This window comes from Danio rerio, chromosome 15 (genome assembly GCF_049306965.1).
Source record: "Danio rerio strain Tuebingen ecotype United States chromosome 15, GRCz12tu, whole genome shotgun sequence".
Classification (NCBI taxonomy): domain Eukaryota; kingdom Metazoa; phylum Chordata; class Actinopteri; order Cypriniformes; family Danionidae; genus Danio; species Danio rerio.
Window position 1 is genome coordinate 32,629,238 of NC_133190.1, and position 17,717 is coordinate 32,646,954.

Here is a 17,717-nt window from a genome sequence, read left to right on the forward strand (position 1 = left end):
CTCATCTTATCAGGTGCCGACATAGACCTTTCAACACTCCTTTCACCCATAGCACCTCCCTCGGCAGAGCGACAGGTGGATTGCGGCGAATTCACTATTACCCTTAAACCACCAGTCAGTTCACAAACTCGCACACTCTCCATTGCCGAATTTCACGTAGCCTTCGCACGATACACAGAAACCATCTGCTCAGTTTTTCCCCATAGGAGGCGCGAGCTGAATGACTATATGGCCATCATCTCAGAGCTCGCGCTCTCCTATGGGGGAACACATTTCTACACATATCATAAATTATTCTCAGCTAAATGCGCAATTCGCGTCACTCAGTGGAATCAGTGTACTTATTGGGGGGCTTTGGACACTGATCTCCACAACAGAGTATTCTTAGGATGTCGCAATCTATCCTGCGCGGTCTGCCGCTCTAACCTTCACCCGACCACTTCCTGTCCCTTCGTAATTCCCTCCGCCGATAAAGAACTACAAACCCCAAAATCCACCAGCTACGTACCTCGCCCTTCTACTTCCACTATCCCCTCTCTACTTCCTCCTCCCTCCTCTCAAAACCCTCCTTCTTAAATCTGTCAAAGCTTTAATATCGCTAGATGCTTTCGCCACCCGTGCAAATTCCTGCACACTTGTAGCTACTGCGGCGGCGCACACGCTCGTGTCGTCTGCCAAGTACTAAAAGCAAATAAAAAACATAGAAATTACTTGTCGACTCCTGTTGATATTTCTAATCTGTATTCTGAATTATGCTTGCACCCTGATCCTAATTTTTCTGAATTTCTCATTTCAGGTCTGTCTAATGGATTCCACCCTGGTGTTTCGACCCTTCCTTCCTATAACCTCGCATGTCCTAATCTCCAATCCGCTAACGCCGGACCAGATGTGGTGGATCATCTAATCAAGAAAGAGATCGATAATAAATTTATGATCGGTCCCTTTCTTGCCCCCCCCGTTTAGCACCTATCGAATTAGTCCAATCGGCGTAGCAACCAGAAAATTTTCTGGGAAAAAACGACTAATAATCGACCTGTCTTCTCCTCATAATTCTGCCTTTTCAAGCATTAATAGTTTAATTTCACCCGATGAATTCTCATTGAACTACCATGACATAGACCAAGCAATTTCTCTAATTAAACTCGTCGGCCGTAACGCTTGGCTCGCTAAAGTTGACATTACGTCAGCTTTTAAAATTATGCCGTTACACCCTGATTTCTGGCACCTCTTTGGCATCAATTGGAAATCCCAATTTTATTTCGCAGTCCGTCTTACGTTCGGCTGCAGAAGCAGCCCCAAAATTTTCGACATGCTTTCAGAAGCTATATGTTGGATCCTCGCTAATAATTACGGAATCCCGCACGTAGTCCACCTCCTTGATGATTTCCTCATCATCTCTCCCCCCCATACCCCACCTGCTCAACACCTAGCGACTACTAAAGCAGTTTTCGCTAGGCTGGGTATCCCCCTTGCAGAAGAAAAAACCGCTGGACCCAGCACTCGCTTAGAATTTCTAGGCATTAATTTGGACTCCCAAAAATTTGAAGCTTCGCTGCCCAAAGAGAAAATTGATCGAATCATTTCTCTATCTTCCATATTTTTGGAGAAACATGAATGTTCTAAACGCGAACTGCTATCAATATTAGGACATCTTAATTTCGCCATGCGTATCATTCCTCAGGGACGCCCGTTTATCACTCACCTCCTACAACTCGCAGCTTCCGTCCACAGCTTAGAAGATAACATAACGTTATCCGACCCCTGCCGCAATGAACTCAGCCTGTGGATTTCCTTCCTTAAGTGCTGGAACGGCTGCTCATTCCTGTATAGCGATCTAATTGCATCCCCCGTAGACATCCAGCTATACACGGACGCAGCTCCCTCGGTAGGATTCGGCGGTTTCTACCAAGGCCGCTGGTTCGCCTCTGATTGGCCCTCTCAAATGCTGGAAACTCCTCTACCTCAATATTCGTCTGCTTTATTCGAATTATACCCCATAGTAGCCGCTGCCTTATTATGGGGAGACGAATGGTCTGCCTCTAGCATTCTCATTCACTGTGACAACGAAGCCGTTGTGCACTGCATTAACAGAGGGCGCTCTCACTCTCCCGCTTTAATGCCGCTTCTCCGTCGCCTTATTTGGACCGCAGCCAAAAAACAATTTATCATAACTGCTATACATGTGCCCGGTTTTCATAATCAAATTGCTGACGCTCTTTCTCGCTTTCTTTTCCAGAGATTCAGACAACTAGCGCCGGAGGCAGAGCAGCACCCGACTCCCATCCCTCCTTATTCAGAGATGATATTCCAATAAATCATCCAATGCATGAGCTGCACCAAACATCCATATCCCTCATTCTGCAGGCTGTGGCTCCAAGGACCTTACAAGCATATCTCACTGCATGGAAAACATTCAAACACTTTCATTTCACATACAACACCATATTCCCAGATTTCTCCCTGCTTACAATAAGCTCATTTATTACATACCTTCATTTTCATAAAAACATGCAGGCAAACTCCATTAAGAGCTATTTAAGTGGTATTCAGTTTTTTCACAAACTCATGTACGGCTCCATTTCTGAATCCATTGCCAACTCTCAAGTCAGCCTTCTTATTAAAGGCATACAGAAAGCACGCCCCCCCACCCCAGATGCCAGATTGCCCATCACACATAACATACTCTCCAAATGCATTTCCACGCTCAGGAAAGGCTACACATCTTTTCATACAGACCGCACACTAGATGCAATGTTTATTCTTGCCTTTTTCGGATTTCTCAGATGTTCTGAATTTACAGTAACATCAAAATTTGATCCTTCTATTCACCCCACTATAGCTGATCTGACCCTGATTGATGAGGAGACAATTTCTTTCCTCATCAAACAAAGCAAAACAGATCAATCAAGAAAAGGACATTGCATCTACATATTTAACATTCCCTCCTCCACAAGCCCCTTCCAAACACTCCTAGCTTATATTCACTATAGGAAATCACTAAGCAACAGTCCCTTAGCCCCCCTGTTCATAGACGACACACACAACCCAGTGACACGCTTTTGGTTCCAAAAACACCTCAAAGCTACCCTACATCATTCAGGCTTCCCATCAGAATCATACTCCAGCCATTCATTCAGAATCGGAGCCGCCACCACAGCCGCACACAAAGGGTTAACGCAACAACACATACAAACACTTGGAAGATGGTCTTCCGACGCCTTTAAATCTTACATCAGGCTGAGCCACAGCCATCTTAAGGAAGCCCAGAGGACCCTCACTAGCAGAAATGCCAATCCCAGCGGCCAAGGGCACAGGCATAATCCAGGGACAAGTCAAGACCCAGCCATGCCAGCTCCCCAGGGGCGGAAGAGCTACCCAATTATGTAAAGGAGCAGGCACGACCCAGCCTCCTAACGGTTTCCCTCCTTCCAGCTTGAGTTGCACTCAGCTTCTCTACCTAGACACTCACCTTACTACAGCAGATGTTCCTCCTGCCCAAGCCCCCTTCTGCCACTCCGCCCCCCCAGGCCGCTGCCACAGAAGTCTCCACTGCCCCCACCCCATTCTAGGACTTCTGTAGGACCCCGCCCCTTGGCTCTGAACCCGTACAACGTTACACAGAGCTTTGATTCCGGCAGGAATCATATTAGTCTTGCCCCAGCCCTAGCTTTTATATATTATATATCATTTCTTATAATGCTATATAATATAGTCTTATTTTATTTTCTCTGTTCGATTTGTTTTATATAAATGTATATTCATATGCACCCACGCATATAAATATAAATTTATATATAGTGCCGCCACCCTCATGCTCAGTTCCCGCTGGAACACTCCCAGAGCACCTATTCCGCCCGTCACCCTCTAGTAGAAGTCTCCATCTCCCCATCATCTCTCCCGACTCCTACTGGAGTTGGCCACAATTAGCTCACCCAACCCTGAGCTGTGACACGAGCACGAGTCACTGACCCTCCCCGGCCCTAGACCTTATTTTTCTTGATTTCTTATTTATTTTTCACATTTATCTTTTATTTTTAAAATTTATTTATATATCTATATATCTATATGCACCCACGCATATAAATATATACTTATATATAGTGCTGTCACCTTCAAGCTCTAACACTCGCAAGAGTTGCTCACGAGCATTCGACCCCCGCAGGGGTCATCTCCCAAACGCCACTCACCCTTCAGCTGGGGCCTCCACCTGCCCTCCATCGTTCCCGTCCCTAGCTGGAGATGGCACTTGCAGCTCTATCTCCCGCTGGAGAGCCCAAAAGAGCTAGACTCCCGCTGGAGTCAAGTAAAATCGCCCCCCCAAGGCCTTAGTTTTTCCCCATTATATATATATATATCTATATATCACATATACATATATATTTATATATAGTGCTGTCACCCTCAAGCTCTAACTCTAGCAAGAGTTGCTCCCGAGCATTCGACCCCCGCAGGGGTCATCGCCCAACCGCCACTCACCCTTCAGCTGGGGCCTCCACCTGCCCTCCATCGTTCCCGTCCCTAGCTGGAGATGGCACTTGCAGCTCTATCTCCCGCTGGAGAGCCCAAAAGAGCTAGACTCCCGCTGGAGTCAAGTAAAATCGCCCCCCCAAGGCCTTAGTTTTCCCCATTATATATATATATATCTATATATCGCATATACATATATATTTATATATAGTGCTGTCACCTCACAGCTCTATCTCCGCAAGGAGTGTTCCTCGAGCAATTACTCCTTAGGAGCCCCTGACCCCCCCGCAGCCCTAGTAACCCCCTCATCCAGCTGGAGTCCTCACTTTTCACTCCTCATCATTTTGACTCCAACTGGATCCCCGTCCATCCCACAGCTCTGACCCCCGCTGGGGTTTCCCTTAGTTTCTAATCCAGCTGGAGTATTTATAGCCCACGCCAACTCGGCACGGGCTCCCGCAAGAGCCCGTATCCCCCTTGGCTCCCATCGGAGCCCCTTCACTTTCAACCACTATATCCAGCAGCCGGATATAGCATTTCAAGCCTTTCGGGGAGTTTCTTCGAATACACGGCTGCTGTCCCGAGTCTCATGCATTTGGGGAGCTCTCGAGAACACCTGACCTCGTACTCCCCTCACATGCTTTATGGACCTGGCGGGAACCCTGGGCTCAACTATCTCCGAGCTCAGGGTTCTCTCCCGGGACAGCATGCCAAACCTGCTAACTTGCTAACAAGTTGTCAAACAGTATCTAAGTGTGAACTCTTGAAATGAAGTTTCATAAACTAATTTCGAGAGGAGCACGTGATATGATTGACTGCAGCCGGCCACTCATCTAAGCTCATTAGCTAGCCAATCGGAACGATCCAAACCCACTATAAATAACCTAGCTAAAATGTACACCCCTATCTTCGTTTTCCGAAGAAACCCCCCATCCACCCCTTCTCCTCCTTTCCTCTTTTGCCGAGGGGAGCTCTCGAGAACACCTGACCTCGTACTCCCCTCACATGCTTTATGGACCTGGCGGGAACCCTGGGCTCAACTATCTCCGAGCTCAGGGTTCTCTCCTGGGACAGCATGCCAAACCTGCTAACTTGCTAACAAGTTGTCAAACAGTATCTAAGTGTGAACTCTTGAAACAGAGAATAGTCAGGCAGGCAACAATCAAACACAGGAGCAAACGGGTACATACAGGTAATCCAAAAAGCGAAATCAAGTAACAGGTAGGATGGCTGATGTGAAACTGACATTTTAACATCCCGAAGTGTAAGTGTTTCATAACACTGCACCGAAGCATGATCCAAAACACCCAGGTTGCATGACTAAGGTAATTCAAAACACACAGGTTACGTGACTAAGATTATTTGAAACAGAGGTCGCTTGACTAAAATGTTTCAAAACACCAGGTCACTTGACTAAAGCGATTCAAAGCATCTGTCATTTCAGAAGCAATTCGAAACCTGTCGAATCAGCGGTTGACTGACAGGGTCAAAAAATCTCATGTAGCCTAATGTACCATCCATGTGCACAGAATTCAAATCCTGACTTTAGTAATGTTAATTTTATATTACCGAAACAAGACATATTTATTCCCAAAGTGCTCATTCCAATGTTAAAACAAAATACGTTACAAGAACAGAGCCTTTAAAAAATTAACATCTATAGCTGTATCACCCTGGAACTCTCATCGCTCCACTAAGTCACTTAAAACCTAAACTCAACAACGTGGGGTATAATACCTCAGTTTGCTTAACTGTTTCTTTGCTGAAGCTGTTTCAGAACAATACATGAAAAATGACCACTAGATGTCCCTGTAGATATGGGTTTCAAAACATTTTGAAGCTTCGACACATTTGCTTTGACTGTTTCAGTATTTCATGGAGCTTTGCTTTGCCCACCACTAAGTACAGGCAGCAAAGAGTCAATGACGAGAAAACAAGGCAAAGATCAAAACACAGAAACACTAGACAGGATTATGCTTTGTGGTGTTACAGACAAACAAGACTCAGCCATGTGTGTGCAAGTGTGGTGTATAGTCTGTGTAATGTGTCCTTGATCAACTTTCAGCTGTGTGTGTAATCATCGAAGAACCGTAACAGTGTGTGTGTGTGTGTGTGTGTGTGTGTGTGTGTGTGTGTGTGTGTGTGTGTGTGTGTGTGTGTGTTGCATGATGGGAAATGTATTTCATAAATTAACAGATTTGTAGTCTGGGCAATCGTGCGTGATCTTCAAGCCTGGATCGCTGGTGATAGTGACACTTATTACTATTATTATTATTATTATTATTATTATTATTATTATTATTACTGATAATAATAAAACCAATAATTAAAATATTTTAATTCATAAATCATATATTTTTAAAATAATACATTTAACAGGTGTATTGGGATGTGTTATGATGATTATTATTACAACAACAATAATAATAGAATTATATAATCAAACAGGAAAAAAACATACAAAGAATGTACAGTTTACCAAAATATAATAAATATATACCCAGCAGGCACACAACATCATAAGACGTTAATATTAGGTTAGATTTAGCTTGTGATGTCAGGTGACCAAAATCCAACATCTGGTCAACATCTTAAAGGGTCACGAAACACCAAAACACATTTTTTGGGATTCTGACAGTCATATATGTGTCCCACGCTGCTAAAAACACTATTAGGACACATATATTTCACTAAAAAGTGAAAATTGGTTGTTTTTGTAAATTCCAGAATCTAGATTGGCTGTCTGTACCACTGAGTACAAAGTGACGCCTTTGAGCTTTCATCATTAATTCAAGAGATATACTTGGTTCCAACCAATCAGCGCACTCTATTGTGTATGAGATGTAACTTTATTAAAATGCATGATAGCTTTGAAGATTGTTTTTACCTGTTACAATGTTAAAATGGCAGAGAGACGCCACATTGTGTTGCCAACCTTAATTAGAACAAGTGGAAGAAGAAGAATTGTTTAAAGACATGGGTCGTCATTGTTGCGTTTATAAATGTGCCGCAACGAAGGTTTTGTTTTCAATTCCCCGCTATGAGAGCGCAGCTGGACTCACCAGTGGATTACAGTGGTCTGCTAACATGCGACAAAAATATGTTTACAGGGAACATTTTTTACCCGAGATCTTTTCGCTTCTTGAAATGGTAAAATCCAGATTTGCCACTAGTCTTGTTGAAGTGTGTGATCAGTGTTCTTAGTTTGTTTATTCAGAGGCAATTAGTATTGTCAGCAGTACTCTTTCAGTTTTTAAAGACTTCCCTTAGTCAAAATGATTTAGTTACTAAGTTTACAGTATGTTACTATCACAACAATATTATGGGCTAAAAGATCTGCTGTAAATGCTGCTCTCTAAATGTAAACATGTAAACACCTTAATCAAACTATTATCGTCATGTAGGATTTTTGCCGCATTTTGTGACAGGATAGTCTATACACACAAGACTTTCTGTTACTATTCTCTGCACCTACCAAGTGCATCTAAGTTACTTAGGAATACAGTTTTTTTTTTTCCGCCATACGACATGCGGTATCAAACATTTCATTAAAACTACACTCTTAAAGCAGTTCCTCCCATCTAATATCTTGTTTGTCACAGGGGCATGCATGCAATGTTCCTGAATGAAAGTGAAAGTGCTAAACTGCAGTTAAAGTCAACAAATTAATAATTTGGCAAATATTTTGATTACTAATGTCCATGTAAACGCAGTCACTGTCTTTCTCACATGTCTGTGTTTGTTATGCCTCTGAAGATCAGCGCATGCTCAAACCGAAACACCCCTTTTTTGCAAACTCATCCCTCTTTCGCCACTCGACACTCCCACCTAAACAGAGCTGGACTCACCCACTTTCCTGACTTTTTTTAAATTAGAGGTGTAAAAACACCCTGCTTAGACAGGGGAGGGGGTTCGTGGCCCTTTAACGTCATATTGACATTAAATATTGACATTTATTTAACCAAAATCCAATGTCTGCTAGATGTCATAATGGTAACATCCACACAACATCAAGCTGTAACATCAATAGATGCTGATATTTGGTTTGGCAATGCAATTTTAGGTTCCGCTGAAAAGTGACAAAAATCCAATGTCTGTCCGATGTTGGTCTGACATTGGGTTCTAACGTCAACCCAATTTTCTTTCCACCCAAAAAGCAATGTCCCCACGGCATTAAGGTAGAATGTCAATCTAAAGTCATGTTGACGTCCTGTGTCTGCTGGGTATATTTATCATATGGGGCTTCCATTAAAAAAATACCTAACAATTCTGCCTGATGATTTGATTCTAGATTACAATTAATTACAATTAAATTGCAATTTTAAACATATTTGGAATTTACACTGTAACAATTTTTGTTTCTTTTTTTCCATCAATAAAGAGATGGATGTTAATTGCAGGTGTAACAGGGCCAAAATATTTGCAGCAGCAGCGAATATACATCTTGTTATGAAAAGACAACTATGACAGATGCAAAACATGTCAAGTGTATCGTTCTTCACGCTCATCACTTTTTGAAAAGGCAATGATGGTGTGGGTGAAATGCCAGCTAAATGCATTGGGTGTCAGCCATTGCACTGTGTTTGTCCACTTGTCACTGTGTGTTAAAGCTCTCTGCTGGCTATCAGGACAGAGGCCAGGCTGTTTGTCATCACTTTTTTTTTTTTTTTTGGTAAAATATCAGCCAATTTGCCAGTCGCACACGGCTCTGTCTCGGACAATCGGGTCATGTTGTCCCTTGGACCTCTGGGGAGGGCATTAATGAAAACTCAGGGGAGTGCCAGATTAAAGTGCAGCCATCCTCTATCGCCTCCACCGAAATGATTTATCGCCGACAACACTAACCCCCCAACTCCGACTGAACTAATAGCCTTTGCAGAATAAACCATGTCTCAAAGTAGATAAAATGCTTGTGGTGTCAGATAGCACTTTCCTATCTGCCAGATTCCGTGCATGACAAATATATCACTGCCTCGACAAATAACAGGCCGATGCTAGCAATTTCTGCTTTGAAATGTAACACTTTTCCTCTTGTAGCTAAAAGACAAGATGGTTGAGTCTGGAAGTCATGAGACTGATATTTCCCCAAGACTGTTGTCATCCTTAATATTAACAAACAAGTTTTAAGCCTTTTCTTATTATATAAATGCAAGAAATTATTAACTGCTTTTTTGTTTACATTTTATACTGTGTTTACATGGGTCCAATGCTCCCAAGACTAATAGTTTCTAGTGTTCCCAGAATGGTTTTGTGATTTATAATACCATGCTTTAAAATAGCATTTTTAAACAGTAGAAAATGCCATTTTTGTGTGTCTCTTTAAATGTAAATGCTCTATGACCCCTTTCCTTTCGAGTCTTTACAGCACATGCCTTGGCCACTGCAGCAATCAAAAAACAAAGTATCTACCTATGTTTTAAAATTTTGTCATATTAAACTCCTAAAGTAATCTCCCAAACTCAAAATGCAGAAAGCTGGCTGAAAAACATGTGTTAGTTATTAAACTAAATTCACTAGTCAAACTTTATTTTGATGGTCTGATTGTTGAATTTAAATTATACTGCATCTACATGCCAACTAATTCTCGTTAGATTTAATGTATGTAGGTTAGTGTAAGTTGACATGCACTGGCAAAGTTTCTTATAGTCAGTTAAATGTCTGAAGTATCGTAAATACTTAAATGTAATGAAGGACCAGTATCAACAGATATTAAGCAAACAGTCAACTAATAATCAAATGGATCATTAAAATAAAGAGTTACCTTTAGTTTAGTTAGTTTTTTTAGTTTAGTTTAGTTTAAAACTTCCTTCAGGCACAAAAGTAAATTAATAACGATTTGTGGAACAGCTTATGGTCCTTGGACGTCACCCACGGGGCATCCATTTCAAATATTTGTTTAAGACCTGTGTGCTATCTTCTAGTATTTAGCCATCCTTAACACCTGCGGTTCATAATAGGATGCAAGACCTCGCAAAGAGAACTCCTAAAATTTTTAAACACACAAAAAAAAAATCCTTGAAGACGATTCTTTTTTTAATTTTTTTTATAATATTTTAACACATACATACATATTTTTTATGTCCCAGATATAACATAAACCAACAAGAAAACAAATGAACAAACAAAACAAAAGCTTTCTCGGTATTTTACATCAGAATACAATATATTTTTTCTTACCAATCCACTGAAACAATTCCAACTCCACTACCTTTTAAAAAATAACATAAAAGGTCCCCAAACTTTATTAAAAATTATGTATTTATTACTTAATATACAAGTTGTTTTTTTCCATTGACATGTTTTTTACCATCTCTTTCAGCCAACGGTCTATATTTGGTGCACATTTACTTTTCCAATTTAAAGAAACAAGCCATTTGGCTTGCAGAATACAAATACTCATAAATATATGCTCCGTCGTTCCTGATCTAACCTGATCTTCTTGGGATATAAATTTAATTTAAAAATTATAAAGACATTGGTTTACTAACCTCAAGAATCTTTTCTATTATTTCTTTCACACCTTTCCTGAAGTTCTGTATTCCTTTACATTCCCATATACAGTGGTACAGTGCTTCTTGTTTTTTATAAACAGTGGGGAAAACCAGCAAATAAAGGAAAAGGACAACGTACTTTCAAATTTTTTTACAATTGTAAAAGGTCTTAAGAATAACTTTCTCTACAATAAAAAAGTTGAGTCGTTGCAATGAAAACAGTGTTTGATATATGCCTTATTAATAATTGTATGTGTGTTTTGATCAAATCGACCTGTTGTCAATAACTGTTATTAGGTACATATATTCCTCCATAACCTCGACCTGTGTGTCATTGATTAGCACCCTTTGTTATGTTATAAGCTCTGTGTAACCCTATATGAGAGGTCCTGGGTTTAAGTCCCGGACGAGCCCCCATTTGTTACAGCCGGCTCTGAAACTGTAACAAAAAGGAGGACCAGACGCAACCATCACAGGCAAAATAATATTTATTTTAACAGAACAATAACATAAAGAAAACGAAAAGAAGAGTCAGGGCCAAATGAGGCAGTCACCGCAGCTTAACCGAGCTCTATGCCAAGATGATCGCTCAAAACCCTCAGACTCCTAAGAGCACAGCAAATATGGTTTCTATCCACATCCCAGCGAGCTGCACCTGTGTACCAATCACGTCACTTACAGCTTGTGATTAAAACACACGCACTCACCTCCGATAAGCTGGGACACCACACACACATAGACTGGAACACCACACACAGACTCACAGCCCATAGACTAGAACTTCACAGTAAATAAAAACAGTTATGGAAGAAATGGCATAAGTCTCTTTTGGTTTGTAAAGCTGTGTCATTTGGATACTGTATGACAGCAACACCCAACTCAATTAGGATCTGCTGAACTGAACACGCCTTGGGCAGGAATTATTTTCAATTTAGGTTATTGTGACATTTACATTGCTGGAAGAAAACTCAAGGCTATAGCTGTGGTGTTTGAGGGAGTTCAGAAACAGAGCTTATTGAGAATAAACCCTGTTTGGATTGACTTTGTGCTTTCCAGATCTTTTTCAACAGCAAACACACTGAAGCAAGGTTGAGAGTGCAAAAAAGTCCATCAGAACCACTTTAACCCTAAAACAAGGCAATATATATTTTTTTTTCATCTATAAGTTAAACACCAGTAAAGCCAAAGAAAAAGATTTTATACAGTTTTAAAGGAAAAGATTCAGGATCTCTGGCCTCAACCAAGGCCATTCTCATGGTGTTCTTATGAATCTGAACTTAATTGGCAAAATCTGAAAAACAATTTCAGATTGTTTTCAGAGGGAAAGAATCAGAACGTTATTTACAACATTGTTATTACCTTTTAATCCCCAGCCTCAGCAAACAGTCCTGAGGATGCTCATGTACTCGTGTTTGTCCTGGATGCCTGGATGCTTTTTCCTATAAAAAAAGAAAACAAACGGTGTCAGCTCTTGTGTCCTTATGTCACATATAATTTTTGCAACAGTAAGCCTGTGATCCAGACTGTTATGAATGCACTCATAGCCATTTGCCAAGGTTGTGGATTAAAGGTAATAATGTGCTTGTCATAGTTTTACTTCATAACCCTTCATTCAATTTCCTTCGGCTTAGTCCCCTTATTCATTAGGGTCGCCACAGCGGAATGAACCGTTAACTTATCCAACATATGTTTTACACAGCGGATGCACTTCCAGCTGCATCCCAGCACTGGAAAACATCCATAAACACTCATTCAAACACATGCACTGTAACCAATTTTAGTTTATTCAATTCACCTATGTCTTTGGACTGTTTGGGGAAACCAGAGCACTTGGTGGAAACCCATGCCAACACAGGGAAAACATGCAAACTGACACAGCTGGGAATCGAACCAGTGATCTTCTTGCTGTGAGGGGATTGTGCAAACCACTAAGCCGCCATGTCACCCCTTAGCGCTTCAAAGGAAATACAAAACTGTGAAAATACAATAAAATGTCAAATAAAATGCTTATTTTACAGTATGACAATTTTTACAGTACTTTTACTGTATTTTTTAAAATTTTACACCAGCAGTAAAAAGCATTTATTTTTAGGATTTACTACTGAATTGAATATATTTTAAATAAGTGATAAAATCATGTACAACAGCATTTTCTATTATTCATTGGGATTATATCCATGCTAAATGGTTTAAAAAGACAATTTTCATTCATCAACCTAGTTTAAATACATTTTGTGATGAATGATGCTAATTGATAATTTTTTCATTAACTGTCTCATTTTTTGTTTTCAACTACAGTATAACAGTACTTGATTACATTGATTACTGTAGCAAATTCCTAATGGGCAGTAAGTACACTGTTAAAAAAAAAAAAAAAAACTAATTTTACAGAAAATATCTCTAAATTTTTTACAGTAATTTTTTGTAATTTCAAATTATATTCAAAACTTAGCACAATGACAATCAATCTCTCTAAATTAACAGTTTAACTTTCATTTTAGGTACTATTAAAGACAAATTACTGACATTTTTGTTTTTAATACATGGAAATTACAGTATTATTTATACAGTATTTTTTCTGTTACTTTAAATTATATTCAAAAGTTCGTAAAAATTACAAACAGTATCTGTAAATTAACAGCTTGACTGTTATTTTATGTACTATATAAGTAATGACAAATTACAGCAATTTGTCTGTTTTATACAATAAAATTGCCGTATTATTTACAGTTTTTTTCCTGTTTTTTTTTTTAAGTACATTTAAAATTACGTAAAATTAAAGTAATAAATTGTAATTACTTGCTCTGTAAAAACAAAAAAACAAAAAAAAAATCCTAAAAAAAGGTCAAATGACTGGCAGCTACGGCTGCCAAACAAAAACCATAAAATTACGGTAAAATTTCTTTATTGAAATAAAGTGCAAAAATACTAAATCTACAGATATTTTCATAAAAATGTTTACAGAAAAACATTCTTAATAACACTGTTCATTTACAGACTTTTCCTAGATTATTACGATCAAATCCGTTCAATAAAGTCACACACCAAAGAGCGCTCACATGCACCTGTTCCGGATTCCGCTGATTGCACACACACAGACAGAGGATCGTTATGAACTGATTACATGCACTTTAAAAGCAGCATAGACCAATTGCTTAGTCTTGTTGTACTGTTACTGTGAACATTATGACGGGTTTCTCTTCTTTTGCCTTGCTTTGTTTGTTAATTGTTTACGTTGTTTGCTGCCGAGACTGACCATTTGCCTGTTATTTGACCATGACTCTGGATTCCCTGCATAATGTTACATCTGTTTGCCCCTGTGTTGACTGTTGCTTGCCTGACCATCTGTGTAATAAAGCTGCATTTGGATCTGCACTCATTTGTCAGCGTCCCCTTCACGTTACAGTTCCATTTCATTTAAGATTTAGAACTGAATCATTCCATATAACTTAAACCTCTACATGTTTTACATAAATACTATTCAATAAAATGAAACAACTGTAATTTTAAAGTTGTGAGAATTTTAAACAGTTGTATCTCGTTTGCTGTTTTTTCAAAAAAAATTTGATCCAAAATAAAACTGTTAAATTACGACCATGAGGATGTCTTGGCATTTTATTAAAGGTGTTTAATCGTAATGATTAAGGAAAAATTATTTTAAATAACATTGTTTTCTCTTGAACTTTTAGTGCAGTCACTTTATTGGTGGTGTTTGATCATAATAATCTAGGAAAAGTCTGTAAAATAACTGTTTTTCTGTAAACATTTTAATGAAAATATCTGTAGATTTATTATTTTTTGCACTTTATTTCAACAAAGAAATTTTACTCTAATTTTATGGTTTTTATTTGGCAGCTGTAGCTGCCAGTCATTTGTCCTTTTTTATGATTTTATTTCTTACAGTATACTGTAAAAGCTTTAAAATTCCCCACAATGTAGTGCATAATACAGTACTAAATTGTAAAGAATGTATGTGGTATTTTACTGGGTGTTTTTGCAGTAAATATCTTCTAAATTGCTGCAAAGTGTTAAAATTGCTGTAATAATTGCTGTAAATTTCTAAATTAACAAGAAATGGCAAGAAAGACATTGGCTTAAATGTGGCATTTATAAAATCATTATCAAGCAGAAAGTAAAATAACTTTTTTTATTTATTTTTTATTTTGAGCAAGTCTCTGAGTTTTAATAATTAAGCTCCAAAGCGTTGCTGAGATACAGCCTTTTCTTTGACTGTAATTCATAAAACTCAAAATGTGTCTGGGTCACAGTGACACAAAATAATTGAGTCGGGTCATAGTGGCATTAACTACAGACTGCCATGTATCGAACTGAATGTAGAAACATCAGGAATCAATTTCCTCACTTACGCGTTATTGCTTGTAATCACTTTCAAATGAGGGGACTGTGGGAAGCTTTTGCCTGGATTTGCCTCTGCGATTTTAAATCACTGTGTCATGCCATACTTAATTCCAATCCATTTGAGGATCAAATTAACTTAATTTTAGCACTTTATAAACTTATCTTAGTTACAATCACACTGTTTATGGAAATCTCTATTCATTGTGGATATACTGTAATGCTCTTCTAACATATTGACATGGAAGCCGAGTTTGGAAAAGTGTCATTTACAGACTTTACAACTTTCAACTTCAACTGCGCTTTGTGCATTCATTGAGAATCTGTACATTGTGGCATGTTTTGAATGGCAATAGATTATGTACTGAATTGCTCAATCTAGTGTCTGAATATAGATCTTTGATTCTGGTGATAGAAAGCCTAGACCAAAAAAAAAATGTATTTCTTTGCCATTCTTTGGAAAAATTGAGCTATTTCTCCTAGAAAGGTTTGATTGAGTTTAATGGGACATTACTGAGATGCTTTTGGGTGATTTTCTCTCTCGCTCTCTTTTCCTAAATTTTTATGTGCTTTCTATTTTATCCAATCTCTGGCTGCTGATGGGGATAAAGAGGTCAATGTAAAGACTGAATTTATTATTATTATTTTATTTTAACAAAATTAGAATCTAAATGTGACTTTTTATTTCCCCTTACTCAGTTGTTTATCAAATAAATGTTTGTTTTGTTGTTTATGGACTGATATCTAGATATACTGGTCAATAATTACAATTTGACTGTTTTTTTTTATTATTATTATTTCAGCTTAAGGTCGCTGGTTCGAGCCTCGGCTTGGTCAGTTGGCGTTTACAGTTTGCATGTTCTCTTCGTGTTTGCATGGGTTTTCTCCAGGTGCTCCGGTTTCCCCCACAGTCCAAAAACATGTGGTATAGGTGAATTGGGTAGGCTAAATTGTCTGTAGTGTATGTGTGTGAATGAGGGTTTATGAATGTTTCCCAGTGATGAGTTGCAGCTGGAAGGGCATCCGCTGCGTATCACACATGCTGGATAAGCTGGTGGTTCATTCCTCTGTGGAGACCCCAGATTAATAAAGGGACCAAGCCAAAAAGAAAAAAATAAATCAACATTTCAGCTGTGTTTTAATATACATTATTACATGGCTCTCTGGAATACTTATTTCTGATTGGTTAATCACAGCATTCATTCCAAGGTACGTTATTCTCTGTTAACAAACTTTAAACTAATAACACAGGATCATCTGCATATTGCGGATCATCTCTGCCGTTAGTGAGCAAATGTGTATTAACTCATTTAATTTATATTTTTAAATATATATATGTGTGTGTTGAATATATTATTTACGTGTGTGTATGTGTGTGCTAATCTATCACACTACTGTTCTGGAATTTTTGGAGCCAGATGTTTAAAAAAATGTTCTTTAGTTTTCATTTTTAAGCTTTACGTTTATGTAAAGTGTTATTACAGTAAGAGTTATTATAAAAATGATTACAGCTTAGATCAATGTTTCATATCTCAAATTCTTTACTTCTGTGGCAAGTAGCTGTGTAATAAGTGGGATAAGGTACATCAAGCTGGTTGTGTTCACTGAATAAACCCCTTTGCATTGGGTTGCCTATAAGTCGAGCTATATTTATCTGCTGGATATATACTTATATATATATATATATATATATATATATATATATATATATATATATATATATATATATATATATATATATATATATATATATTGTATGTATATATATATATATATATATATATATATATATATATATATATATATATATATATATATATACTGTATATATATATACATATACTGTATGTATATATATATATATATATATATATATATATATATATATATATATATATATATATATATATATAATTTGTATATGTTACTTGTATATTATTACTATTACATACACTTACTACAAAAAAGTATTAATACATATTCTAGATTATTAGATTTTGTAACAATCCTATTGTTTTATATTTTTCTACTTTTATATAAAAAGAAAGTAACAAAAACTTAACTTGACATTAACTTATATATTTTTGTTTATGAAATACAAATTTGAGCTAATTGTAACATTTTGCATAATTGAAACCCACTTTAGCTTACCAGTACAAACGTCAAATATGGACTAAACTATAGCAATATTCTAGACTGCCATAAACCACAGGGGATGTATTGAGAAAACGACACAGCCAGACATAGATGTCAAAAAATAAAAAATGCCACAAATGTGGTAAAATTGCATCTGATGAGATCTTGACAACCCCTTTCACAATGGCTTTAGATTTCAAAGCGTAAAAGTTCACCGATTACACATACTCCCCCTGATTGGTGTAAACGCTCCTTCTTAAATAAAAG

General features: G+C 38.0%; 1 long non-coding RNA gene across 4 annotated transcripts in view; it reads right to left on the bottom strand.

Moving 5' to 3' along the window:
* Positions 1-17,717, bottom strand: part of LOC141377866 (uncharacterized) — a 107,119-nt gene that overhangs the window by 14,437 nt on the left and 74,965 nt on the right. For 3 of the 4 annotated variants that reach the window (XR_012390911.1, XR_012390913.1, XR_012390914.1), the window contains one exon: positions 12,318-12,397. This is a non-coding gene — a long non-coding RNA (uncharacterized lncRNA). Of the gene's footprint in view, positions 1-11,445; positions 12,250-12,317; positions 12,398-17,717 lie in introns of those variants that run through there. The other variant, XR_012390912.1, reaches the window with a different exon arrangement.